This window comes from Pipistrellus kuhlii, unplaced genomic scaffold (genome assembly GCF_014108245.1).
Source record: "Pipistrellus kuhlii isolate mPipKuh1 unplaced genomic scaffold, mPipKuh1.p scaffold_m20_p_3, whole genome shotgun sequence".
Classification (NCBI taxonomy): Eukaryota; Metazoa; Chordata; class Mammalia; order Chiroptera; family Vespertilionidae; genus Pipistrellus; species Pipistrellus kuhlii.
The window spans coordinates 181399021-181425820 of NW_023425529.1; the positions used below are offsets into that span (position 1 = coordinate 181399021).

At 45.7% G+C, this 26800-nt stretch overlaps 2 protein-coding genes across 10 annotated transcripts in view; one reads left to right on the forward strand and one right to left on the reverse strand.

The window, feature by feature from the left end:
• The window catches only part of SNX25 (sorting nexin 25), a 93125-nt gene extending 68510 nt beyond the window's left edge, over positions 1-24615 (reverse strand). The window contains exon 1 of one of the 4 annotated variants that reach the window (XM_045588957.1): positions 24594-24615. The gene's annotated coding sequence lies outside the window, so the exon portion shown is untranslated. Of the gene's footprint in view, positions 1-11828; positions 11865-24593 lie in introns of those variants that run through there. The other 3 variants (XM_036458509.2, XM_036458511.2, XM_036458510.2) reach the window with 3 other exon arrangements.
• Positions 12991-26800, forward strand: part of CFAP97 (cilia and flagella associated protein 97) — a 39736-nt gene continuing 25926 nt past the window's right edge. Inside the window, exon 1 of one of the 6 annotated variants that reach the window (XM_036458516.2) lies at positions 12991-12995. The gene's annotated coding sequence lies outside the window, so the exon portion shown is untranslated. Of the gene's footprint in view, positions 12996-26139; positions 26347-26651; positions 26770-26800 lie in introns of those variants that run through there. The other 5 variants (XM_036458514.2, XM_036458513.2, XM_036458515.2 and 2 more) reach the window with 5 other exon arrangements.

Here is a 26800-nt window from a genome sequence, read left to right on the forward strand (position 1 = left end):
TACTACCAAATCATTAATCATTTTAAAAGACAAGAGAAGTCAGTTAAATTAATGAGAGATCGTTTTAAATATTGTGCTTGAACAAAACATTACTGCATTCCTGGAATGTTCTACACTCTACACTGTGTACAGGCAATGAATAAACAATTATTGGAAATTTAAGTTGGCTACACATGCTCCTTTAAAGAAAAACAACCATTCTATTTCCTGATACTGATTTCCGTTACATTTAATGGGAAACTGCCCCAGAGTACAGTTATAAGCAAATGCCCTGAATGACCCACCTTGGGCAAATAGGCAAGAGAAGCAATCCCACTCTGCCTATCCAAGCCCCACACTGGGGGTCAAGCCCACAACCCGGGCACTGTGACCTCCTGGTCCATAGGTCCACGCTCAACCACCAGCCATGCTGGCCAGGCAAGGCTTCACTTTATGACTTCTAGCACAGTATGACTTTTCTACTATACCTATTTATCCACTGTGTTCATAGGCATAGAGGTTAGAGTCAAATGAATCAAACTGAGACGACCAAAGCCATCTCTCAGAACCCATTAACAATGCCAAAATAGGCTTTGACAAGCAAATGCTGAAGCTGACTACAAAGCACTATTAAAAATGTGCTTGGCTCAATGGATAGAGCATCGGTCTGCGGACTGAAAGGTCCCAGGTTCGATTCCGGTCAAGGACATGTACCTTGGTTGTGGGCACATCCCCAGTGGGGGGGGGTGCAAGAGGCAGCTGATCGATGATTCTCTCTCATCAATGTTTCTAACTCTCTATCCCTCTCTCTTCCTCTCTGTAAAAAAATCAATAAAATATATTTTTAAAAAAATAAGTGTTACTTGCCTTTAAGAAGGCACAGTATGCCCTCTGATGTGGCTCAGTGGTTGAGTGTCGACCTATGAACCAGGAGATCACAGTTCAATTCCTGGTTGGGGCGCATGCCTGGGTTGCAGGCTCAATCCTGGAGGCAGCTGATCAATGACTCTCTCTCATCATTGATGTTTTTATATCTCTCTCCTTCTCCTTCCTCTCTGAAATCAATTTAAAAAAATAGAAGTAAAGAACATAGTATGAGAATTTATTGGGTGACTGTTATCTGTAGAAGACTGATTCCCCCCATATGTCTTCATAGAGAAGACCAAGAAACAATGACCAAGCCCAGAACAACGAGCCTCCCTAACATCTAGAATGAGTTCTTTTTCTTCCTGGGGCACAGGACTTCCAGCGCTAAAACCAAGACAATTCTAAGCAAACCAGGACAACCATTCATCCTACAAAACATCTTGCTCATGGAACAGCTGGTCTGGGTGCGGCTATGCTGCTCAGAGCTAAGGCAGAATAAGTTCTTGAAACACCATTTCCCGTGAAAAGAAATCAGGGCTCTTTTTAAAGAAATTGCTAATTCCAGGTGTGAGCGGAATTATGAATATGCAAAATGAACCTGAAATATCTTACTATACCAGATACAAGAAAATTCTCAAAGACTAGAAGGGTCATATCAAAAGGACTAAGGAGCCAACTTGAAAAGGGCTCCGTGGCCAAAGAAGGACTTACGTAAGCTTCAAAAGAGAATAATTACAGCTGATTGAAACCCATCAAACATGTTCAAATCCATGCGCTCATACTTTATTTTTTAAAACATACAACTAGTTGGTCACTTTCAGAGGACGATGGGAAACCAACTCATTACCTTGGACACTGATAATGAGAAAGAATCTAGCATTTATTCTGCTTTTACAATAGATGAACTGTACCACTGTGTAACCAAATATTACATGAAGTAAATGTGTCTCTTTTGAACAAGTATATACAAAATAAATGACAGTTATTTTGTCACCCCAACAAATAATAGATTTAGGTACTGAGCATCAACAGCTACTCATATAACGAAGACAATCAGTTAGTATGTGCTTCCCAATGAAAGGTCACATCGCCACCTGCTTAGTCCTGCCAAAGGGATCAAACACAAGTTTGATCAAACCTCTGGATCTCGCTGCCAACCTGGAGGACATACAAAGGGGAGAGGATCATGCTGAGCTGTATTATTGAAGTGCACTCAGCAAACTCTAGACTTTAGGTCATGCAAACGCTCCAGGTTCTTCAACAGATAAATTGGAAAGAAAAAAAAAGAGCAGAGGAGAAACATTTTTTTAATGGGTGATGAGAATAAAGATGCACATTTGAGTGACGAAATTATACTAACGTGCATGGAAATGGTTACTATAAAGTCAAGGTGAGTTACTTAGGCAGAACAGGAGGGGCTGACACTGGGGTTTGGGGAAGTTACAAGGGTCTTCTCTTTATAATCATTCATCCAACTATCTATTTATTTTCTGTGATTTTTCTCACTCTGTACTTTTTATTTTATAATAAAAAGTTTTTTTAAAATATTGTAAAATCTACCACTTAACACTTTCCATATTCCAAGCACTTCTATAAATACTAAGCGTTTGTATTTTTAAATACTATGACATTGCTCCAAACAACCCCTGAAGATGTTTACGATCTCCATTTTCCAGATGAGGAGACGGAGACCTAGAAGTCTTCAGCAGGTTACCCACAGGCACTGAGTTATCGGGGCAGAGCCAGGGATTCAAATTCCGACAACTGGCTCCAACACCATCCTCTTCGTGTGTATGCCCCATGAAATCCCTCCGGGAATATTCATTGCTTCCCTACTAAATCCTGCTGGGTGTTACAGGTACCAAGGGGAGTTTCTGCCTTTATGGAGCTCCGGGGTTAATGAAAGAGGAAGAGACTCGTCCACGTGAGGATGGAAGTTATGGCTGTGTCAGTAGCACGAGGAAAGGTAGACGGAGCTATGAGAATGTATTCAGTGGGGAGACAGGGAAAGCTCTCTGCAAAGCGATGGAGGAAGTCTGGGCGAGAGAAATCCGCTGGGTGAGGGGCAGCGGTTCCCCAGGCAGAGGCAGCAACAGGCAAAGAAGTCATGGTCGGAGGGAGCTTGGCGCTTTGAGGACTGAGGGGGACGTGTGAGGGATGAATGTAGGAGGACAGATTAGGCTGAAGAGCTGGGAAGAACAGGAAGATACTGCTGGGTTCTTCTGAACATGTTGCTGAAGAGGGATGTGATTGGGTTTGCCGTTTTTGAAAAATAAACTGAAGGAGGACCAATAAGGAGGCAGCAGACCAGCGGAGAGGCTAGTGCAGTCTTCCAGGTGGGACAGATGGTACTTGGGACCAAGCACAAGAGCTAGAAAGGTGTGGCTGGGTGGCTCAGTGGGTTGGAGCATCATCATCCCATACACCAAAGCGTGGTGGGTTGGATTCTCAGTCAGGGCACATACTTAGGCTGCAGGTTCCATCCCCAGTATGGACGCCACATACAGGAGGCAACCGATTGATGTTTCTGTCTCACATGGATATCTCTCTCTCTTTCTCTCCCTCTCAAAATCAATTTAAATCAGCACACCTCTGTTGAGAATTTTAAAAAGTAGATGGATGCAAGATGTCAAAGGCAGGACTTGACAATGGAATGCATCTGGGGAGGGAGATGTCAAGAAGGACTCACAGGCTTCTGGCAGAGGGATCTGATTTTCAGAAGTGTAGTCACTGACAGGAAACAATGGGAGGCGAAGGGGGACACTTGGACTTTTTGAATTTCAGGCACCACTGTGAGTGCCAAGTGGAAATGTCAAGTTAAGTAGCTGAATAAATGAGATCTGCCTGAGGAACAAACTCTAATCCTCAGTGTAGAGATGGTTATTACAGGAGGCTCAAAGATGAGACTGCCAAGAGTGTGTGTGTGTGTGTGTGTGTGTGTGAGAGAGAGAGGGGGGGGGGGGGGGAGGGAGGGAGGGAGGGAGAGAGAGAGAGAGAGAGAGAGAGAGAGAGAGAGAGAGAGGGAGAGAGAGAGAGATCAAGAATGACCTAAAATCAAATTTGGAAAACAAAGCAACTTCCTGAGCTTATCTAGGGGTCAAAACCTCAGAAAGGTTCAGTGAAATGGGGGGATGTTAGGGGGGGGGGTGAGGGGGGGGGGGAGAAAGTAAATTACCTGCCTCAGGAATAATACAGTGACATCTCTAGATCATTTGAGATGTTAATTCCATGTCTTAAGTGGCAGAGCCAGCACGCAGCCCCAGGTGCCATGTGCCAGAGCTGACGTCGGCAGGAAGAAGACACTCAGCCTTTGAGCTGGGAGAGAAAGCCCTGGGCCCGCAGGGACTGCTCGGAGGCAGCCGGAGAGGAGCCACAAACACAGGGTAAGGGCTGTCTTACCGGAGACGCAAACAAGGGCATAAGCCCTGTAGCTTCTATGGCAAGGTAAACATACTAGTGTACCGTAAAGCACGCTCTTGCCAAATCAGAGAAACAGGACTAGGCTCGCAGCTTCTATAAAGCTCAGGCCGTGACTCTGGCTCAGGACAAAAGCAGAAGGATAAGCCCTCCTGGGCGCCCAGCTTCAGGGACTGAGACACGGGAGCCCACAGGAAAGGAACTTGTGCACACGCTGGCTCTTGTCTCAGCAGAAAAGACTCTGCAAAGGGCCTGCAGGCACCAGACATGGAAGAGCTTAAGTGAGCTCATTCACAGACACATGAGACACTGCTGTGGACTCGCACAAATGGAGGCGGGCTGTGGAGTTAGGAAAACCGTCAATGAGATCCTGCATGAGCAGATGAGCAAACACCTATAAAAGTTTAGTTACTATGATGAATGCAAACTCACTCGTGCAGGTGGGAGGGAACTACAGAAATTCAGGTTTGAAGCCCATTTCGTTAGAGGGGCGTGACAATTTACCAAGGTTGGGGGTTCAATCTCCAGTCAGGCACATACAAGGAACAACCAATGAATGCATATATAAGTGGACCAACAAAATGTCTCTCTATCTCTTTCTTTCTTCCTTTCTCTTTCTTTCTCTAAAATCAGTAATTAAAAAAAAAAAAGAAATTAAGGTTTGAATTTACAAATGAGTACTTGAGAAAATGTATCTACTTTTCCAAGAGGTGTATTCTACCTAAATTTGAAAGCTTATTAAGTAGATTCTAGTGATCTAAACAAGCTCATGTGTCATATCCTAAAAATGTGCAGTTCATCCCACTTTCCCTTGACCTAGAGGTGTTTTACTCGGAGTCACCCTGTTCGTTGCTCTTTACATCCAGCTTGTGGCTGTTCACACACGGAAACCCCAGGATAGCTGACAGATGCAGCAGGGCTGGCCAGTGCCTAAAGGAACCGACCAGCACTGGCCAGCCGCAGGGACAGGGTGGACACTGTCCTAATTACATCCTCCCAATGCAGCACCAGAGCTGACAGGCCCACCAACATACAGTCAAATCTAGGCTTTCTGGAAAGCTCCACTGTGCTTGGAGAACCTATAGAAGCACACACCCAGGACCAGCAAGATGTGGAAATGAGTAACTGGACCCAGGCACTGGCCCTCAGGGTATCCAGGAAGACATACACATACACACGCACACGCACACGCACACGCACACGCACACGCACACGCACACCCCGCCCCCACGGGCCATCCCTCATCATCCCCCAACCAACCAACCCTAGTTTGGAAAGTGACCTAACCGCAATGGGTAAAAACATGAAGTTCCAAGTTTGCGATGTGCTTTTCTTTCAAAAGCAAAGCTGCCATTTAAAAGGACAAACAAAAACCCAGCCACTTCGCGTGCATCACTTCCATACTGACAGCCTTCCACAGGCATTTCATGTCTGAAGCCTGAGCGCCAGCACCGGACCTGCTGAGTCACCCGCGCAGCACGATGGGGTGCGACATGCCGCCCACGGGGACTCACACGTTTGGAGGAATCTAGGGCACCGTCCCCCACAGACGATAAGGCTGGCAGGAAAACCGAAGGTATTTTTAAGAAGGCAACATGCAATCACTGCGGTGGCATCACAGCATGCGCCCGAAACAAAAGCAGCCGGGGACTCCGGAGTGCCAGAAATGAAGGCTCCAGAGAGAGCGCTCCCCCGTGGAGACTTCCATCACACGTCTGTGAACAAACGGCCGGACCCTTCCTTTGGGGCTGAAGTTATTGTCTAAAGACAACGGTAAGACGCCCTTGAGAGATTCCTAAGCCCATCTCTAATGGTAACCAGCGCTAATATCAAGGAAAACTCTCTCACTCTTGGATTTACTGTCTTCTGTTCCATCTGCACAGCTCCATTAACTCTCACTTTCTATGTTACAGCTGCACTGTATTTCTCTCCCAAGTCCATCCCAATTACGTGTCTGTTTAACATTTCAAAAGCCCAGCTCTGATGCCATCACTCTGCTGCTCAGAAAATGTCAATAGCTGCCATACCTACAGACTAAACTCCAATTCTAATCCCTCAGCTGAGGACTTCCAGGACCTGGCCAAGACTACCCTCCCCTTCAATCCGGGCTCCTGTGAGTCATCGCATACGCTCACTAGCACTCAGATCCCAAAGGGCACGTGTACTGCATCTCTAAAACAGTTTGCCTGCCTTATTTTGTTTTATTTTATGAAGAACTAGTTTCTTCATAACAAAGATACAGGAAACAATTATTCTTTTGTGTGTAATCACTGTTTATACGTTAAGAGATTATAGACATCCAGAACTTTTTGAATACATATCTGCATTAGCTATAAAAGCACTAGAAGCCGGATGCACAAAATTTATGCAAGAGTTAGGCCTTCCTTCCCTGGCTGCCAGCTCTGGCTTCCCTCTGGCACCCAGGACCCGGGCTCCCTCATAGCCTCGGCTTCGTCTGGAAAGACAGCTAGTCTAATTACCATATTACACTTTTATTATTATAGACTAGAGGCCCCATGGACAAAATTCTTACAGAGAGGGATGGGTCCCTCAGCCTAGCCTGTACCCTCTCCAATCAGGGACCCCTTGGGGAATGTCCGACTGCTGATCTAGGCCCAATCTCGGACCTAATCCGGCAGTCAGACATCCCTCTCACAATCAGGGACCACTGGCTCCTAACTGCCTGCTTGCCTGATCGCTCCTAACTGCCTCTGCCTGCCTGCCTGCCTGCCTGACCCTAACTGCTCTCCCCTGCCAGCCTGATCGCCCCTAACAACTCTCCCCTGCTAACCTGATTGCCCCTAACCACCTCTGCCTCAGACCCCACCACCGTGGCTTTGCCCAGAAGGACATCCAAAAGGATGTCCTGTCTATCCAGTCTAATTAGCCTATCACCCTTTTATTATATTGATAATGTATATCTTGAAGAGTAAACAGCATCTATTAATACTGGCTATATGGAAGAGATATTTTTTTCACTCTACACACTTTTTAAACCATGTGATTATATGACCTATGTAAAAATTACATTTAAAAATTATAACTAGTATCAATTTAAAGTAAAACAACCCCTACACCACATCAAGAGTTAGATAAGATCCTATCTTTCCCAGGGTTCTCAAAAATGCCATCTTCCTCAAAATATTTTTCCCCACTAGCCACCCTGGCTTAACTCCCCTAGTTAAAATGGAAACAAATATTCTGAGGGCAATAAGTGTCATTATCCATTATCAAAGGTTGAAGATTAGTTTATGACATTAGCATAATAAAAGAAAGTTACAAAGAGGCTGTGTATAGTTTACCTAACTCCTATTTCTTTTCCTTTTGCCCTCAAGTAACTAAAGTCACTTTGTTTTACTCAAAGAACTTTTGTATTAGTAAAAGAACTCCTTTAGGAATTCTACAAGTCCTATGAATGTTTTTACTGTTTCCACAAACACTGCCCTCCCATCCAGTCTTCTCTGTCAGCCCAATCTCAGCCCGAGAGGGCTGGCACAGGGACACAGCCAGGCACTACAGAAAGCGACTATCCAAGCTCTTAGTGACACCTAGGCAAGGCCGGGCCATTCTCTAGAAACTGAAGTTGAAATCTCAAATCTAAAAATGTCAATGGGATACTTAAATGTGTTCGCATCTCAAACGATAATCCATTCATTCGGGCAGAATCTGTCTACCAAGAGCCTACCTACTATGTCCTCGACACAGCACTCAGCAACTAACTGAGCAGAAAAATAATCTAAGACTTGCAAATAAACAGCAGATATTCAGTAAGTGCACATTAATTAGATTAGATTAACTTCTTGAACTTCCCTGCCTGATCTTTGAAAAGTCTTTTGTTACTTATCTTCTTTACATGGCAGTAGATTTCAGTGTTCCATATGTCAGTAGCATGTGACTTTTTCCCATTATATGAAGATACACTTTGTAATGCTGGTCCCTTTTGCCCTATTTCTCTTGCTGTTTGCCCAGAGTGAAGTGACTGTGGCTAGTGAATCTGACTCTTGGTCCAGGTGAGTTAACTGGCCCCGAGGCTAAGGCAGCCTGCTCTGCTAAGCTGGACTAACAACTGGCAGGTGAGAAGGCCAGCCCAGAGCATCACAACTCTGATCTGCTGGCCTAGGACCAACTCCAAGTGCTGCTGAAGTGAGGCCGGGAGATCAACTGTCAAGACTGGAGCATCGACCTTCCTGACCTTACACCCAAGTTTCCTTAGTTCCTGAAATACCGAGATGAAAATTATTTTTACTACTTTAATCAATAGTGATGCCCACCCTGCGGACTGGTGCAGCCGCTATAGAAAAATTAACAATGGATCTGCCTTAGGACCCAGAGAGTCCGCATCTGGGAATATATCTGAAGAAACCCAAAACACTAATTTGAGAGAATACATGCACCACTGCAGCATATATACAACAGCCACGCTATGGAAGCAGCCCAAGTGCCCATCAGGAGATGAGTAGATAAAAAAAGCTGTGAGATATATAAATATATATATATACACACACACACACACACACACACACACACACAATAGGCTATTTCTCAGGCATAAAAAAATAATGAATCTTACCACCTGCAACAGCATGGATGGCCCTAGAGTGGAGTGTATTGTGCTCAGTTAAATAAGTCAGTCAGAGAAAGACAATTACCCTATGATTTCACTCAAGTGTGGAGAATCTACAGAACAAAATAAACAACACTGGAACAGACTTAGATAAAAAGAGAGAACTTGCGGTGGACAGAGCGGGGGAAGGTTAGGGGACTGGATGAAAAATGGGATGGGTGTTGGGAGGATGGGTGGAAAAACGTGAAGGCATTAAGAAGTACAAATTGGTAATTACAGAATAGCCATGGAGATATAAAGAACAGCAGGTCGATAATATTGTAAGTATGTATGGTGTCATATGGGTACTAGGTAGTCTAGTAAATTATATAATGTCCAATCACTGGGTTATACACCGGAAGCATACAATATTGTGTATCAACTGTAATTGAAAAATAAAAATATATTTTTAAAAAATTATTCCCACCCAAGTAAAATCGAAATCCTCACACATCAGAGATGTCCGACAGATACTAGACTAATTAGAGGGGAAACCCTGTGTCAGTGAGCACACACAGACCTTATTTTCCTCCTCCTCATCATCAGCAGCAAACACTGCTCGAGTTCCTACTGGGGATAAGGGATAACAAAAGGTGTTAATCATGTCGTAACTACATGGAGTTACAGCCGATAACTGTTCTGTAAGGCGCGGAGAAGCATTTGAATGCTCCGAGACACGAAATCCTTCTCCCTTTTAGTTTAGGCTTCTCCGGCCGCCTATTTTTAACCAGGTCTGCATTTTTTTTCTCTATAGAAGGAAGTCGGTAAGAAAAAAACGAGGAAGAAAGGAGGAAGGAAAGAGGGATGGACAGACTGAAGGACAGACCCCAGTGTTTGACATGTGTAGCTGACACTCAATTAATCCAAATGTGTAAGAATACACGAGGATTCTTTTCTTCATGCTGAATCCAATCTCCCGGAGTAAAGTAGTCGCTGCATCTTACCAGGCACCATTTGGTCCTGTGTGGTCCAGCTCCCACCCCCACAGAACTGCAGATATTTTATACTACACCACATGCTGATGCTTCCATTCATCAGGGAGAGAACACTTTTTAAACCATAAACTCACATTACTAGAAATACAGCACAACTAAAGCCACCAGTACAGTTTTAAAAAAATTGTATGTGAATAATATGCATTTCAATTCTAAGCAGCATACAACTTGTAAAGTGAATTTCCTAACAGACTTGTTTTCTTAAGGCTACTATAAAAATAGAAGTCCTAATAAAAATAGAAGTCCTAACCCTAACCAGTTTGGCTCAGTGAATAGAGCATCGGTCTGCGGACTGAAGGGTCCCAGGTTCAATTCCAGTCAGGGGCACATACCTTGGTTGCGGGCACATCCCTTAGTAGGAAGTATGCAGGAGGCAGCTGATCGATGATTCTCTCTCATTGATGTTTCTAACTCTCTATCCCTCTCCCTCTCTGTAAAAAAATCAATATATATATATATATATATATATATATATATATACATACACACACAGTGTGTATATATATATATATATATATATATATATATATGTATTTTTTTTAATACAAGTCCTAAAAGACCGATCTGTTTTCCTTAGTTTGTACTTCACCTCTTCTGTTACCTGAAATGTCCGGGTAGTATACATGCGAGGTTACATGTGCTGCTTCATTTAATGCCACCTTTCAAGTACTATCATCTCTAACTTGTCTCCTAAACCCCCTTCCTGGATTCCCCAAAGTTTTCTCTCCCCGGAATGTTCCAGGTGACAGGTTGGTAACCCACAGCCTGAGGCTTGTAGGCCCTCAGGGGTAGGCTGCAGTAAGACTTTGACCCCACCTTCTAAACTTCCTGTGCCCGCTAACGGGCACTCTGAACCTCTTAATGCTTAACCCCTTTTTCACAGATGTACCGCTATCCCAAAGTGCCTCATGTGTCTGTTCATTGTCTGGTTCCCGGAAGAATACAATCTCTAGATAGCTGGGCATTCCCGCGTCTTGTTGACTCCACCCCAGCTTCCAGAATAATACCTGGCTTGTACAAAATGCTCAATAAATACACCCTGAACAGTAACTTCTTACAATACCCTAAAGAACCGCAGTGCCATTTATCAGTGATCAACAAACCAACTAGTAAAATCTAGAAAAGAAAGCAGAAAAATACACCTGCTCACCAACTCTTGCTAAATTGGACTGGGGGGGGGGGGGGGGATGGACAGCTAAATGAAGGTTTTTAAGAAAAACTGATACGACTGATTTTTTAGACTCCAGAAGTTCCTCTTCCTTAGTACACGCAATTACTGATCAACTCGCAGAGTGAGCGAGCCTGACTGTCTCACCCACCACCCTCATCACCTCCTTTCACCGAGGGCGCAGGTCAGATCGCAGGCAAACACACAGCCCGGGGTAGGGGCCCCCTGACAAATGTGCTTATGGAGTGGGTCCCCCCACCCCCTCCCCGCGGGCCCGGACAGCTTGCCTAAGGGCAGCGCCATTCATTCCTGGGGCTGAGTGTCAGGCCAGCACAGAGTCCATTTCGCTCACGGGTGCGAGCCGGAAGCTGCGAGGCAGCGAAAGTCGGGTTCGGCACCGAGGCCGGGCAAAGCCCATCTAAAACGTGTCCTGTCCTGCCTCCCCGCTCCCATCCCACCCCCGCCCCGGCCGCAGCCTCCCCCGCGGCACGGGGGTCCGGCGCCCCCTTCCTAACCCAGCAGCCAGCGGGCGGCGCTCCTTCCCATCACGGTGGGCGCAGGATGGGGGGGGGGGGGGGAGTGACCGGGTTTGGGGTGCAGGGCTGGGGGGGGGGGGAGTCTGTCCGGTGAGCGGTCCCCAAGTTCCCTCCGCGGAGAAGGGTCGGGAGCCCCGCACGGCGATCGGGACCCGCTCCGGCCGCGGGCACCGAGCACATCCCGCCGCCCCGGGGACCCCGCCCGCCGGGCCGAGCGGACGCCGGGAGCGGGGGACGGCGCGGGGGGCGCGGGCCGTACTCACCCGCGGCCGGAGGGCCCGCCGGCTGCGGGCGGCGGCGAAGCGGGGCGGCGGGGCGCGCGGGCCGCGGCGGGCGAGCGAGAGCAGCGCGCCCAGCAGGAAGGCGGCGGCGGCGGCCGCCAGGCACAGGCCGAGCCCGAGCAGCGCGGCGCCCGGCCCCGCGCCCCCCGCCGCCCCGCGCCCCAGGCCGGCCAGGGCCGCGGCCGCCAGCACGGCCCCCGCCGCCGGCGCCCGCCAGCGCCCGGCCCGGCCCCGCCCGGGGGCCCGCCGCTCGCCCGGGGCGCCCGGGGCCGCGGGGCCGCCGCCGCCGGAGGCTCCGGGGTGCATGCTGCCGCCCGGCCGGGGCGCACGCTCATCTCCCGGCCCGCGGCCCCGCGGCGCCGCCCCGGCCCCGGCCGCCGCCGCTCCGGAGGCAGAGGCGCCCGGCGCTCATGCCCTCGCGGTGCCTCCGGGGAACGGTCCTCCGCCGCCGCCGCCGCCGCCGCCGGTGCCGGTGCCGGTCCGCAGTGCCCGGCGCCCAGGTAGCGGGCGGGGTTGTGACTTCAGCGGCGGGGCCGCGGGGCGGGGCGGGGGCGGCGGAGGGCGGGGGCCGGGCCGTGAGTGACAGCGCGAGGGCCCGCCCCCCGGGCCAGGGGGCGCGACCCGCTAGGTCCGGGGCCTTCCCGTCCCCCCTCGCCCCCGCCCCCGATCCCTCCCCGCCCCATACACACACACCCACACACCCGCCCCACACACACACACAGGGCCTACGGGTGGAAAATTTCGCTGCAGGTGCCAGAGGCATCTGTGATTCCGGGGCTCAGGTGGTCCTGTCATCCTCCCTCTCCGTTCATCCCTGGCACGCAACCTCCTCGCATGCTTACAGCCCCCCCAAACGTCTGCCTTGTGTTCACCCGCTACTTGGATTAAGTAGGCAACCGTCCCTGGTCCTCACTTTTAACACAGTTACGCCTAACAACCCCCCTCCCACCCCCAACCCCCCCACTTCCCATCGGGCCGCCCCCGGGAAGGAAGCAGACAAACGTGGAGTAAATGGAGCCTGCAATTCCTCGTTGTGCAAAGGCAGGCCCAAGAAGCGGGCCTGGTGCCAGGCGGGTGCCAGGCGGCTAGCAGCTTCCCTCATCACTTTGGCTCCACGTCCCTGCATTTGTGTTGCCAGCGGCGCTCAGTGTAAATGCTGCTGCCCACGCAAGTGAAAGTGGCTCACATAATTGTGAGAGTACAGATTTTCTCCCGCCGTCCCAGCGTTAATACACAGCTCAGGCTTGCTGAGAAGACACCAATATCCTAGAGAAATACAAGCAGAGACTACTAAGATCAATAAAGCAGCAGGCGTATCTTTAACGAATAAATAAGGAATTCTAAAAAAGATGAATGATTATTAAAAGGGAAGGTAGGGTGGTAGAGAGAACAAATCCATAATAGAAAGGGGCAGGAGAGGAAAAGAGATGAGGGAAGCCATGAGAAATTAAAGGTTATGGGAAACACTTATAAGCAGAAGCTCAGAGCTCTCTGCTTGTATCAGTCACGAAGAATTTCAATTTTAAAGGCACTATTGAGTTATATCCTACTTCCCAGTAAGCACAGTTAAGGAAAATAAGCATTAAAAATGTTTTTAAATACTGTGACTATACTATGTTTCTCTAAGGCATCATCTGTGTCATATCAACAGAGAAAAATATATAACACCGATGTGTAAACTAAAATATTTAGTGGATACTTATTCTTTGAAAACAAAGTATTGTCCAAGAGGTTATTATTTAAAAAAAAAAAAAAAAGAAATACTGGAGTCCATAGATATACACAGCCCACCCATGTGTTCATGTCTTCATAATAAATTTCCCTGGAATGGCATAGATTCATAGAAGTCTAAAAATAATCACAAACATTTAGCTCTAACAAAACAGCATATAAGTTAATTATTTTATATCCTGTATAATAAAAGGGTAATATGCAAATTGCCCCTTCAACTGGGAGTTCGAGCAGAGTTCAACCTGGGGGCAGGGCCCCTTCCTTCTGGCCAGCCAGATCTACTCCAACAGGGTGGGCCAGCCAGACCCCACCTGTGCATGAATTCGTGCACCAGGCCTCTAGTATCTATATAAAAATGTATTTACATTTATCACTTTGTAATCTTTTAAAAAATATATTAATATTCATGTGACACTTCTTATACCTTGTAAGTCAAAGATAAGATATTGCCTTGTGCCAGCTGTGACTTTGCCATGCCTAGATGATGACCTCAAATGAAGTTACTACCTTCCTGTTCTCCTTTAAATAAAGTAGTGTAACTGATTTTGAAGGATTCTTTTTTCCTCTAAAATAGTTAACATTCATCCCACTAGATCTCCTCCAAGTGTACCCACTAATCCAAATTATTTCAAGGTAGCTTGTTATTACCAACAATCATATCTACATTTTTGATCATTTAAATCCATGCCAAGGACTGTGTGTTAAGGGCTTTATATACCTTCTCCAATTTATTTTTTTTTCTTTTATTTTTTAAGAGATTTTTCTTTTTTAAAAATATATTTCATTGATTTTTTTTACAGAGAGGAAGAGAGAGGGACAGAGAGTTAGAAACACAGATGAGAGAGAATCATCAATCAACTGCCTCTTGTACACCCCCTACAGGGAATGTGCCCACAATCAAGGTACATGCCCTTGACTGGAAATGAACCTAGGACTTTTCAGTCTGCAGGCCGAAGCTCTATCCACTGAGCCAAACCAGTTTCGGCTCATTCTCCAATTTAAATCCATAGCTGACAATAATGGTAACTAATTGAGTACTCACTGTGTGCCCGATACTATTCTAAGAACTAGGTAGACATGCTTCATCTATCTTCAGAACAACTTGTTATCACCGTCTACACATGAGGAAACTGAGGCAAAGGAGGTAAAATAACTTGCTCAGCATTAGAGCTAATAAATATCATGGTTGGTTTTAGAGCTATGCATTTAACCACTATGTCATGGCACTTCCTAAAAACTGTCATTTACTCATCCCATGTTACAAAGGAGAAAAAGCAGGGTTTAATCCTTGAGCTTACGATTTGTGTTTTATACTTCAAAGTATTTAGTTTTGTTGCTCTGTGAGGGTTGCTGGTATCTTAGCCAGGCTCCTGATAAGTATAAGTGGTTATAACTTGAATCCGTAAAGGAGAAACTGGCCTGACTTTTATTAAGGGTCCTGGTCCGAAACTCTTAAGACCACGATCTTTCCAACACACCAGTATATTGCTCCCCAGAATAACGCAGATCTGGAGAAATGTACACTCAGGGTCAGAAGACTTCCTTGAAGCAGATGCCTTTCTGCTGCTAAGTCAGCACTGACACTTCACACACTTCCTAACCAATAGTACTGGGCCTCCACCCTGTGCAAAGTCGGAGGGTCACAAGTCAGGTAAGATGAGGAGCACAGGAGAGGGAGTAGGATCAGGAGGCATGGGGGGAGATGAGGCCAGGAGCCAGGCATTCAATGAGAATCCTGGTGTCCTTCCAAGAAGCCGGTGTTGAGTCCTTCCAGGCCTAAAGGTTAAAAAGCAAACTGAGGAGGGATGCCCTATCTGTTTCCCTTAAAGACGGCACATTTTGATAGGCAATAACTGAATGTTCCATAGGCTATCTTCATTATTCTTTTAAGGTAGGAATGACATCTGCCTTAACTCATTGGGACATTATGAGGACATTTAAAATATTAGGCAGTGTAAATAGGTAATCAATACCTGATATCTGTCAAAATGTGATACATCTTCCCCTTCACGAGTATATTTCTTCTTAAACCCTCTGGACACCTTGGAAGTGATCAGGATTAGAGAGAAAACCACAGTATTTGCCCTCAACCACTTTGGGGGAAACTGAATAAAGATGTTAACATGAGCCTCGATATTCTACTTTCTTCTACTGATTCACTATAAGGCCCTAACAGATCAGTTAACCTCTCTCCCTCTCTCTCTCTCTCTCTCTCTCTCTCTCTCTCTCTCTCTCTCTCTCTCTCAATTTTCAATGTGGTTTTGTGATTTACAAAAATATGTGAAATCATAAAGTACTTTAAAAACAAATAATAGATGACTAAAGCTTAAAGGAAACGCACTGCAGCATTTCTAAGAGGAAGATGAAACTGTGAACAAAATTTGAGAACACATTTACAGGTTGTTCCCACAAAATGTATACACACTGAATAATTATTCATTCCAATGGGTTAAATTGGAAAAGAAACATCAATTGAGCTATCTGTGTTAAGTGTGTGTACATTTTTTGGGATACCCTCTATATCATCATGCTGAGTGGGGCTCCATATTAGTACAGCCATACTTCATTTTATTGCACTTTGCTTTACAGTACTTCACAGATGCTGCATTTTTTTTAATTTTTTTTTTACAAATTGAAAATTTGTGGCAATCCAGTGTAAAACAAGTCTATCAGTGCCATTTTGCGACAGCATTTGCTCACAATATGTGATATCTTGGTAATTCCTGCAATATTTCAAACTTTTTCATTATTATACTTTTATGGTATTCTGTGATATTTTAAAAATATATAATTTTTATTGATTTCAGAGAGGAAGAGAGATAGAAACATCAATGATGAGAGAGAATCATTGATTGGCTGCCTCCTGCATGCCCCCACTGGGGATCAAACCTACAACCCAGGCATGTGCCCTTGACCGGAATCAAACCTGGGACCCTACAGTCCATAAGTCAACGCTCTATTCACTGAGCTAAACCAGCTAGGTCTATTCTGTGATATTTGATGTTACTATTGTAATGTTTGGAGCTGCCAGGAACCACATCCATATAAGACGATGAACTCAATCAATAAATGTGCTCCAACTGCTCCACCCACTGGCCATTCCAGTATCTGTCCCCTGGGGCTTTTCTAGTCCCTGGGTCCCCAGTCCCTCAAACAATAATATTTACATTAGGCTAATTGATCACCATAGGATGGCCTCTAAGTGTTCAAGTGAAAGGAGGAGGTGCATGTCTCTCACTTTACATCAAAAGCTTGAGATGATTACGTACGTTTAGTGAGGAAGGCAGGCGAAAGCTGAGCCAAGCCAAAAGCGAGGCCCCTGTGCCAGTTAGCCAAGTTGTGAATGTAAAGGAGAAGTCCCTGAAGGAAACTAAAAGTGTTACTCCAGAGAACACATGAGTGATAAGAAAGCAAAACAGCCTTGTTGCTGGTATGGAGACAGTTTCAGTGTTCTAGATAAATCAAGCCAGCCCCAACATTTCCTTTACGCCAAAGCTCAAACCACAGCAAGACCCAACTCTCACCAAAGCTCTGAAGGCTGAAGAAGCCGCAGAAGAAAAGCTTAAAGCTAGCAGAGGTTGGTTTATGAGGTTTATGTCTCCATAACATAAAGGTCAAGGTAAAGCAGCAAGTGCCCATGTAGGAGCTGCTACCCAGAAGTTCTAGATAACAGATGAAGGTGGCTACGCAAAACAACAGATTTCAATGTAGACAAAATAGCCTTCTGGTGGAAAAACACGCCATCTAGAACATTTATAGCTAGACAGGAAGCAATTCCTGGCTTCAAAGAACAGACTGACTCTCTTGTTAGGGGCCAGTGCAGCTGGTGACTAAGTTGAAGCCAGTGCTCATGTACCACTCCAACAATCCTGGGGCTATTAAGAATCATGCTTAATCTCCTCTGCCTGTGCTCTATAAATGGAACAAAGCCGGGATGACCAGCACATCTGTTTACAACGTGATTTACTGACTATTTTAAGCCTATTGTTGAGACTGTTCAGATAAAAATAAAGGTTCCTCTCAAAATGTGACTGCTCATTGACAATGTACCCGGTTACTCACCCAAAGAGCGCTGACGGAGATGGGTAAGATTAAAGTTGTTTTCTTGCCTGCTAGAACAACATCCATTCTGGACCAAGGAGTAATTTCGACTTTCAAGTCCTACTATTCAAGAAATACATTTTGTAAGACTGTGGTTGCCACAGTGATGCCTCTGATGGATGTGGGCAGAGTACATAAAACACCTTCTGAAAAGGACTCACCATTCCAGATGCCCATTAAGAAGATTTGTGGTTCTTGGAAAGAGATCAAAACCAACATTAACAGGAGTTTGGAAGAAGTGGAATCCAACCCTCATCCATGACTTTGAGGGGGTTCAAGATTTCAGTGGAGGCAGTAACTACAGATGTGGTGGAAGTAGAATTAGCAGTGAAGTCTGAATTGCAGTGAATGAATTGCTGCAATCCTATATAATAAAACCCTAATAGGCAAATCGACTAAACAGCGAAACGACCTGTCTCTATGACACACACTGAGCACCAGGGAGCAGACGCTTACTGCAGGAGCTGCCCCCTAGTGGTCAGCACACTCCCACAGGGGAGTGCTAATCAGCCAGAAGCTGGGCTCATGGCTGGTGAGCACAGTGGCAGTCGCGGGAGCCTCTCCTGCCTCTGCTGCACATGGGCGATAAGGAGCTAGGGGTCCCGAACTGTGAGAGCCCCAGACTGTGAGAGGAATGTCCGCCTGAGAGGTCTTGAGGGCACAGGCCGGGCTGAGGGGGTATGGGGGTATCCGGGGTTATCCCATCCCCCCTGTCCCCCTCCGTCAAGAGCAGCTACAGCGTTTGGACAGGTTCAAGCCTGGGACTAATGAGAGGGCACGGTCCTCTCGTGGCAAAGCCACATGTAAGTCTTAGCACAATTATAGCCAAAAGCTATAGTTGTAAGCTTGACCTTATGGTTCGAACCTGTAGCCCCACATGGCTGAGTGATCAGGCTGCAGGAGATGCAGCAAGTAAACAAAGCTTGATTAGGTGCCTGTAACTGAGTAGATTCAAAACCCACAAAAAACATTGTAACCACACCCTTACTTTGTTTGCCTCACGGAATCTGGCTATAAAATAAAGACGTGGCTTACAGGCTGTGGTGCTGCCTCTCTATCAGCGGGCAGCGTCCCACCCAGCCCCAGTTTTCTTCTTGTCTGTCTTTTCTTAATTCTTCACTGCCCCCTCTCAGGCTCACCAAACCTGGCTGTGCTGGCGTGACACCCCCCCCCCCCCCACGCCCAGTGCAGGGATTTCGCGCACCAGGCCTCTAGTCTCACGATAAAAGAGAGTAGTTTCTGAGATGGAGTTACTCCTGGTGAAGACGATGTGAAAACTGTTGAAATGACAGCAAAGCACTTAGAATATTACATAAACTAAGCTGAGAAAGCAGCAAACTTCATTGTTGTCTTATTTTAAGAATTTTCCACAGTCACATCCACTTTCAACTACTACCAACCTAGTCAACAGCCAACGATATGGAGGCACGACCCTCCACCAGCAAAAAGATTACAACTCACTCAAAGGTCAGATAATAGGATTTTTTAACAAGAAAGTATTTTTTTTTAAATATATATTTTATTGATTCTGTACAGAGAGGAAGGGAGAGAGATACAGAGCTACAATAGAAACATCGATGAGAGAGTCATCGATCAGCTGCCTCCTGCACACCCCCCACTGGGGACATGCCCGCAACCAAGGCACATGCCCCTGACCGGAATCGAACCCGGGACCCTTCAGTCCCCAAGCCGACGCTCCATCCATTGAGCCAAACCGGTTTCGGCAACAAGAAAGTATTTTTTGCTTAAGGTAAGTACATTGGTTTTTAGACATATTTATTATTCATTTAATAGACTATTGTGTAGTATAACTTTTATGTGCACTGCAAAACCAAAAAAGTCATGTGAGTCGCTTTACTGCAATATTCACTTTAAACTGATAGAACCAAACCTGCAATATCTCCAAGTTATGCCTATAAATAAAAATATTCATATTTGGAAACTTTCAGGCAGAAGTATCATTGTATTAATCTCTCAAAAGAAAGAGTATTATAAAGGAAAGTATCAAGATGATAAAGGGTAGATCACAAAAAGAATAATTTCAATTTAAGTTTTGACCTGAAATTTAGAGAAATGTGGTATATCAATTATCTAGTGTAGCATAACAAACTACCACCAAATAATTATTTTATTTGCTTATAATTTCGTAGGTTGGAATTTGGGCTGGGCAGTTGGGCAGGTCTGCTCTTCTTGCTTGTGGTCGCTGATGAAGGTCTGGTCTCCTGGTGCATAGACTGGAGATGGCCGGTCTCTGCTCTCTGTGTTCTTAGCCTCCAGGAGGTTAACTAGGGCTTCTTCCCGTGACAATCTCAGGAATGTGATGTGCCTCTTTTTAAACTTTTGCCTGTAATATCTCACTGGCCAAAGCAAATCATATGACCCAACCAGGAATTAAATAAGAGAAAAGGCCAACATGTGGAGTTTTTATTATTATTATTATTATTATTTTAATCTTCATCCAAGGATATGTTTTTACTGACTTAAAAGATAGAGAGACACATTAATGTAAGAGAGAAAATCAATCAGTTGCCTCCCTTACACACCCAACCAGGGAATGAACTACAAACTAGGTATGTACCCTGACCAGGAATGGAACACACAACATTTTGATGTACTGAACAGTGCTCCAACGGATTGACCTACACAGCCAGAACCAACCCTTTGAGACAGTGTACAACTATATATAAAGCTTTTATCGATATATACCACCTAAAGAAGTTAGCGTCTCTGATTTGTCATTTACTTATGATAGGTAGGAGAACATACTTTGGGGAAGTAAAAATTAGTATTAGAGAATTAACTGGAGTCTAGAACAAGGGTTTGCACAGATTAGGCACTTAATATTTTTGATGAATAAATCTGATATTCTTTTATGATAATAAACCTAGAATAATTGGGTAGACAAGAAAGTTATAACAATAATATCCTATATTTGAATGGAACTTTAACTTTTGGAAATCATGTTTACAACATGTTCCTCACTACAACTCTATAAGAGAGATAATTATTATAATCCCATTTTGCATATGAGGAAACTGAGGAACAGAGAGGTTAAATGACTTGCCCCAAGTCACACAGCTGGTTGGTAGTAGGACCTAAATGAAAAGATCCTCCTTCATTGTGCTATCTTTCAAAGACAATAGTTAAAACTAACATGTCAAAGGACAACACAAACTGCTTTTTACATTATACAAATCATAAACTTACAAAGCCACCACAATAGAAGTGGCATTCCCATGGCTTTTAAATAGTCTGTAAACTTCTGGAATGTAGAGAGCCGCCTGACAAGGCACATGGACATTCTTTTAATTCTTATCAGCTGAGCCCGAGGGCACTGGCAGAATCCTGTTATCAGTACTGATTTCTTAATCCATGTGCTTGGAATGAGGAACAAATAGGACCTTGACTCACCCAGGTCTTGATATGCTAAATCTTGTGCCAAAAAATAAGGAGCTTACCCAGATTTTGATGAATAGGATCTGGGCACACCCGAAACTCCTTTTGACCTTAAAATCCCCTTTGGAAGCCAATAAATATGCTGTGTTGTCTGTGGTGAGTGTGACTGTCTCTCCATCAGAGAGATGGCACCCACCTAGCTCCCAGCTTTATGAATCTATTTCTGCCTCTTGTCTCTTTCTTTCTCTAATTTCTTCATCCCCAGATCCTCCCCTCAGGAGCCTGTCTTTTTTCCGTGCGGGATGAGGAAAAAGGAGAAACACCACACTGGAAGGTAGAATGTGACTGTTCATTCTTTCATTCAGTCCAAAAATATTACCCAGCTGCTATGTTAGAAAATAGTATAAAATATGGTCTATGTCCTTGAAGAGTTCAGATTCTACTTGGGATGAAGGGAGAAAGACAGAAAGGAAAAGCATAAAATAATGTAATACACACTAAAATAAAGGCATAACAAAGTTCTTTGGAGACAAGAAGAAAAGCTACTAATTCTGTTTGGTGGTTGGTGGAAGTTAAGGAAATTCAATTATTACCTGGTCTATGAATCTAAGTCATTTAGCTTTCTCAATTTCCTCTATTTATTATAGCATTTAGATATTTTGAACTACCCCTTTAGATACTAAAAAAATAAATAAATAAGTAAATAAAAAAATAAAAGGAACTTAACAATTAATTTAAAATTTGGTTTATAAGCTTTAACCCAGTAAAGATGTCACCCTTCTAAACTTGATTCCTAAATTTAAAAAAACAACAACTTTGCTTTAGTATTCATTTACTCATAACACAAAGAAAGCTTAGTATAAGTGAAAACACTTCCAGGTAATATTAATAGCTCTCTATAGAAATAGCCAAGGCTATATTGTTTCAAGAGGTTTATCAATAAGTAAGAAACCAGAATAAAAAGGGTTTGGGGATATTATTCACATCTTTTTTTTTTTTCTTTTTTTTAAATATATTTTATTGATTTTGTACAGAGAGGAAGGGAGAGAGATAGAGAGTTAGAAACACCGATGAGAGAGAGTCATCGATCGGCTGCCTCTTGCACACCCCCTACTGGGGATGTGCCCGCAACCAAGGTACATGCCCTTGACCGGAATCGAACCCAGGACCCTTCAGTCCCCAAGCCGACACTCTATCCATTGAGCCAAACCGGTCTCAGCCACATCGTTTTTGATGAAAGAGTCCAGATTCAGTGAATTTGGGGAAGAGTCTGTTTATACCTATGAGTTGATAACCTTATATGACCAAACTATAAAAAGCAGCACAAAGAAATAAAATCTCTGTTCTGACAGAGCTTATTCACAATCTAATTCACACATTTATTGGTTTGTTCATTCTATATAGACAACTGAGGAAGTGCTCTCTGCAGGGAAAGGAAACCAGAGAAAAAGCAAAACTTGCCGAAACCGGTTTGGCTCAGTGGTAGAGCGTTGGTCTGTGGACTGAAAGGTCCCGGGTTAGATTCTGGACAAGGGCATGTACCTTGGTTGCGGGCACATCCCCGGCAGGGGGTGTGCAAGAGGCAGCTGGTCGATGTTTCTCTCTCATCTATGTTTCTAGCTCTCTATCTCTCTCCCTTCCTCTCTGTAGAAAATCAATAAAATATATTTTAAAAAAAAGAAAAAGAAAAGAAAAGGCAAAACTTGACAAATTTATAGCCCAGAAAAAGAGCCAGAATTATAGTTTGAGATGTAATAATCTCTTACTTTTCATTTTCATCAGGGTATAATATACACAGAATTTACTATTTTAATCATTTTTAAGCATACAGTTCAGTGGCATTAAGTATATTCACACTGTTGCACAACCATCACCACTAGTCATCTCCAGAACATCTTTATCATCCCATACAGGAACAATGCCCATTAAACACGAATTCCCTACTCCCTATGACTTGTCTATTTGGGGTATCGCATGTAAGTGGAATCATAAAATTTGCCCCTTTGTGTATACCTTCTTTCACATAATGACTTCAAGGTTCATCCATCTTGGAGCGTATATAACTCCTTTCTTTTCAAGGCCGAATAAAATTCCATCGTTTGTATATGCCACGTCTTGTTTCCCATTCCTTTGTTGATGGACATTTGTTTTTTCCCCCATCTTTTTGGCTATTGAAAATAACGCTGCTATGAACATGGTTGTAAAATATCTGTGTAAGACCCTGCTTTCAATGCTTTAGGGTTTACAATCCAGAAGTGAAATTGCTGGGTGATGCGGTAATTCTATGTTCAATATTTTAAGCGGTTGCCTGTTGTAGACAGCATCCATACCATTTTACATTCCCATCAACAATGAATACGAGTTCTAATCTTTTTACATCTTTGCCAACCCTTGTTAATTTTTTATTTTCATACTGGGGCCCAGTGCATGAATTCATGCACCTTGAAAGGACCAGGGGCTGCAAGGCTGCAAATGGCATAGGAGCAGGTCTTGGCCCATCCTCCGTGCCCCTGCCTGGCTCTTCTCACCATGGTCCCTGGTCCCATCTGCCAGCAGCCCCACTCCAGCTGCTGATGCCACTCCATGCGCTGACAGTGCCAGCCCCACTCACACCAACGGTGTGGAGCCATTGGGGCAACACCAGCAGCAGGTGCGAGTGAGGCGCCATCATTGGGTGTGAGCAGCGGCTGCTGCCCTGATGGCCCTTCAGGAGCAGGGGGAGGTGGAGAAGTCTTCAGGGGGAATTGGGGCCAGCCACTGTGGGAGCAAGCGGGGCAGGCAGTGGCAGTGGGTGTGAGTGGGGCCAGCACCAGGCAGGACTGCAGTGTATGGAAGCAAAGAATTTTCTGTAACCACTAGAGGCTTGACCCTATGACAGTAAGCAGCGCCCTGCCTTGGTCTGGCACCCCCCTCACCTTTACCATCCCACCACAGCCTACACCTGCCATGTTCCACACACGCCCCCTGGTGGTCATAGTGACCAATTCAGTTTTTACACCATTGGGTCTATTTGCATATTAGCCTTTTATTATATAGGATTAGCCATACTAATGTGAAGTGGTATCTTAATGGTTTTAATTTGCATTTCCCTAATGATTAGTGATGTTGAGCATATTTTCTTATACTTATTGGCCATTTGTATATCTTCTTTAGAGAAATGTCTATTCAACTCCTTTGTATAATAAACTTTGACCACAGTTAAGACAACTATCCCTGGGAAACAGTGATAGCACAAGCAGAAGTAAGTGAAATCCTTCCTCTTAGTCTAGAAAAAGGACAAAGAAATGATTCTCTGTATTTGTCGGCAGTTACAGCCAAGTACAAAATGCATTGTGAAGAATGAAACTAGAGCCAATCCCTTAGTGAGAGTCCCTAGGATATGACTAACCCTTTAGTTCCTTTTTTTGCACTTTCATGTAAAAAAATATTTATTGAGTACCTGCTGTTTTAGTTTCCTATTCCTGCTATAACAAACTACTACAAACCTAATGGTTTAAAAGAACAAATTTATTCTCTTACTGTTCTGGAGGTCAAAAGTCTAAAATTAAGGTCTTGCCTGGTCTTCCTTTCAGAAGCTTCAGGAGAGAATCTCTTCTTCCCCTTTGTCAGTTTCCTTAGGCACCTGGTTCACGGGCCCTAACTTCTCCAATCTCTTGCTGCTTCTTTTCTTTAATAAAAAAAAAAAAAGTGTTTTAATCTGTTCCAGTTTTGAGATGTAATTGACATATAACATTATTTAAGCTTAGGATGAACAACATAATGATACATGTGTCTATTACAAAATGGTCACCATAATAAAAATCTAGTTAAAATCCACCACCTCATGTAATTAGAAATTTCCCTCCTTGTGATGAGAACTTTTAAGATCTACTCCATTAGCAACTTTCAAATATACAACATATTTTTATACCATGTTACTACAGAGGATAGAGAGAAACATCGATGAGAATCATCCATCAGCTGCCTCTTGCACGCCCCCTACTGGGGATGTGCCCGCAACCAAGGTACATGCCCTTGACAGGAATCAAACCTGGGACCTGTCAGTCCGCAGGCCGACACTCTATCCACTGAGCCAAACCGGTTTCAGCTAATTGCTTTTTTTAAAATTGTATTTTATTGATTTTTTTACAGAGAGGGAAAGGGATAGAGTTAGAAACATGGATGAGAGAGAAACATCGACCAGCTGCCTCCTGCACACCCCCTCATGGGGATGTCCCGCAACCAAGGTACATTTCCTTGAGGGGAATGGAACCCGGAACCGTTCAGTCCGCAGGTCAATGCTAGTCTATCCACTGAGCCAAACCAGTCAGGGCTGATAACTTTCTTATAAGGACCCTAGTGGTTACATTTTGGCCACTTGGATAATCATTTTCCCATCTCAACCCACTCAATCACCTAGCAAAGCCCTTTTCGCCAAGTAAAGTATCATAATCACAAATTTCTGGGGATTAGGAGGTGGACATCTCTGGGGCCATTATTTTCCCACACCGACTATGTGCCTGTGAATTCAAAATGGGAAGATAATGGCATCCAATGTATTCTACAGGGACCATTTTCCTCTCAGACTGAACTGCCCTCCTTGTTTGCCAGGAAGAGGGGCTTCTAATGCGTTACCAGGCCCTGCACCAGAGAATTCGTGGTGGGCCTGCCATTTGCTGATATAAACAATCCCAAAGACACAGCTGCTGTTACTGTCGCTGCTTTGATTGGGAATTAAAAAAAAAAAAAAAAAAAAGGAAAGCAGCATTTCCTATTAAATTAGTCACCACCACAACGAGGCTCACCAGCATTGCCGTTCACCGCGGGGGCAGTAGCGGTCCATCAGGACGGCCCTCAGGAGAAGGATGACTTCCGCCACGTGTTCCTTCCCATTGGAGGGCGGCGGGCGGTGGGCGGGCGGGGCCGCGGAGCCTGTCTAGGCCCGCCGCTCGGCCCCGCCCCCTCCCGCTCCACCGGCGGCTCCGCCCCGCCCCGCCGGCCCCGCCCCCGCCGGCCCCGCCCCCGCCGGCCCCGCCCCGCCGGCCCCGCCCCCGCCGGCCCCGCCCCCGGAAGCCGGGCGCGCCGCTGGCAGCTACGCGGAGGGGCTGCTTAGCGCGCCTGCGCGTGCGCACGAGCTGGGAACGTCACGGGCGGCGCGCGGGAGGAGGCCTCCGGCCACAGCACCCAGGTGAGCGGCGCGCGAGCGGCCCCTTCTCCTGCCCGCGCCCGTCAGCCTCCTCTCCGTGGCGGGTCCGTTTCCCTTTCGGAGTCCGGGCAGCGGCGAGCACCGGGGGCCGGTGTGAGGAAGCGCGCGGGAGGGAAGGAGGCATCCGGGCGGGTATAACCTCGGCGTCTGTGGGGCCGCCTGTCCGCACGCCACGTTCGCGGTGGCCTGGGAGCCCGGGGTCCTCAGCCCCGGAGCTGGGCTCGGGTCACCAGCGCCCTCCGCGTCCGCGGGCTCGAACCCGAACCCCGGGGCGCGGGGCTGTCCGTTATCCCCCGGCACCTCGCGGGGCGGAACGCTGGGAGCCGCGGTTCCTGAACACGGAGGTGGGCTTGTTTTCTTGGGGCCTCGGTTTTCCGGTCCCCGATCGGTCGGTCGGTTACCTTTGGGCCGTCTTACATACCTGACCGCAGAAACCCAGTGTCCCGGTAACGGAATGACAGTTTGGAAAATGCCGGTATTTCACCGCAGACTGTAGGAGCTATACTGACGGTGAGTGCGCAGGCAGCCCGTTTTCATGGAG